Genomic DNA, 2,253 nt, shown 5'->3' with positions numbered 1-2,253 from the left:
TTACATTTTCTTGTTTTGTATCTTTTCTTGTTTTTCATAGGCATTTTCGAATTCATAGTGTCTAAACATTAAAAATTTCTAAGTTTGGTGTCTTGCATGTCTTTCTTTTCTTAAAAATTTTCAAAAATATGTTCTTGATGTTCATCTTGATCTTCAAAGTGTTCTTGGTGTTCATCTTGACCTTCAAAGTGTTCTTGCATGCATTTTTTGCTTTGATCTTAAATTTTTATGCCTTGTGTCATTTTGTTGTTTTTCTCTCTCCTCATTAAAAATTCAAAAATAAAAAATAAGATCTTTCCCTTATTTTACTCATAAATTTCGAAATTTTGGGTTGATTTAGTCAAAAGTTTTAAATTTTAGTTGTTTCTTGTTAGTCAAGTCAAAATTTCAAATTAAAAATTCTATATTTTCAAATCTTTTTCAAAATCAAATCTTTTTCATTTTTCCTTCATGTTTTTTCGAAAATTCTTCAAAATTAATTTTCAAAATCTTTTTCTTATTTTATTTCATATTTTCGAAATTATTGCTAACATTTAATGTTTTGATTCAAAAATTTCAAGTTGTTACTTGCCTATTAAGAAAAGTTCAATCTTTAGATTCTAGAATCATATCTTTTAGTTTCTTGTTAGTCAAGTCATCAACTTTAATTTTCAAAAATCAAATCTTTTTAATTTCCTTTTCAAATCTTTTTCAAAATGAATTTCAATCATATCTTTTTCAAAATTTAATTTCAAAATCCTTTTCTAATTTCTTATCTTTTCAAAATTGATTTTCAAATCTTTTTCAATTAATTTTCTTTCTCTCTAATTTTCGAAAACCAACTAACAACTTTTTCAAAAATCTTTTTAATTAATTAATTTATTTATTTTTCAAATTACTTTTATTCCTTTTCTTAATTTCGAATTCTAACTAATAATTAAAATAAAAATAAAAATATTTTTATTTTATTTTAATTTTCGAATACTTCTTCTCTCTCATCTCTTTCTATTTCTTTTATTTATTCACTGACATCCCTCTTCTTAAAATTTGAACCCTCTCCCTCTCTCTGTGTTCGAATTTTTCTTATTCCCTCTCTACCTCATTCTTCTATTCTTCCATTCTTCTACTTACATAAAGGAATCTCTATACTGTGACATAGAGGATTCCTCTTCTTTTCTATTCTCTTCTTTTTCATATGAGCAAAAACAGGGATAAGGACATTCTTGTTGAAGCTGATCCTGAACCTGAAAGGACTCTGAAGAGAAAAGCTAAGAGAAGCTAAAGCACAACACTCCGGAGAGGACCTTACAGAAATTTTCGAAAAAGAAGAAGACATGACAGCCAAAAATAACAACAATGGTGGAGATGCAAGGAAGATGCTTGGTGACTTTACTATACCAACTTCTGACTTCTATGGAAGAAGCATCTCAATTCCTGCAATTGGAGCAAACAACTTTGAGCTTAAGCCTCAATTAGTTTCTCTAATGCAGCAGAATTACAAGTTTCATGGACTCCTATTGGAAGATCCTCATCAGTTCTTAGCTGAATTCTTGCAAATCTGTGACACTGTTAAGACCAATGGGGTTAATCCTAAGGTCTACAGGCTTATACTTTTCTCCTTTGTTGTAAGAGACAGAGCTAGGATATGGTTGGACTCAACCTAAAGAAAGCCTGAACTCTTGAGAAAAGTTGGTCAATGCTTTCTTGGCCAAATTCTTTCCGCCTCAAAAGTTGAGCAAGCTTAGAGTGGAAGTCCATACCTTCAGACAGAAGGAAGGTGAATCCCTCTATGAAGCTTGGGAAAGATACAAGCAATTGATCAGAAGGTGTCCTTCTGACATGCTTTCAGAATGGAGCATCCTATGTATATTCTATGATGGTCTGTCTGAATTATCCAAGATGTCCTTGGATCACTCTGCTGGTGGATCTCTTCATTTGAAGAAGACGCCTACAGAAGCCCAGGAACTCATTGAAATGGTTGCAAATAACCAATTCATGTATACTTCTTAAAGAAATCCTGTGAATAATGGGATGACTCAAAAGAAAGGAGTTCTTGAGATTGATACTCTGAATGCCATATTGGCTCAGAATAAAATATTGACTAAGTAAATCAATATGATTTCTCAAAATCTGACTGGAATACAAGCTGCATCCAGCATTACTAAAGAAGCTTCATCTGAAGGAGAAGCTTATGACCCTGAGAATCCTGGAATGGAAGAGGTGAATTACATGGGAGAATCCTATGGAAATACCTATAATCCTTCATGGAAGAAT

The 2,253-nt window shown here is 31.1% G+C and overlaps 1 non-coding gene across 1 annotated transcript; it reads right to left on the bottom strand.

The window, feature by feature from the left end:
* Positions 1-1,716: 1,716 nt before the first annotated feature.
* Positions 1,717-1,824, bottom strand: LOC148573786 (small nucleolar RNA R71). Its single transcript, XR_015905574.1, has one exon. It is a non-coding gene; the product is annotated as a small nucleolar RNA R71 (small nucleolar RNA).
* Between the last annotated feature and the right edge of the window lie 429 nt (positions 1,825-2,253).

This window comes from Arachis ipaensis, chromosome B2 (assembly GCF_059453495.1).
Source record: "Arachis ipaensis isolate K30076 ecotype BB chromosome B2, ASM5945349v1, whole genome shotgun sequence".
In the NCBI taxonomy this organism is placed as follows: Eukaryota; Viridiplantae; Streptophyta; class Magnoliopsida; order Fabales; family Fabaceae; genus Arachis; species Arachis ipaensis.
This window is presented reverse-complemented; position numbering and strand designations above follow the sequence as displayed.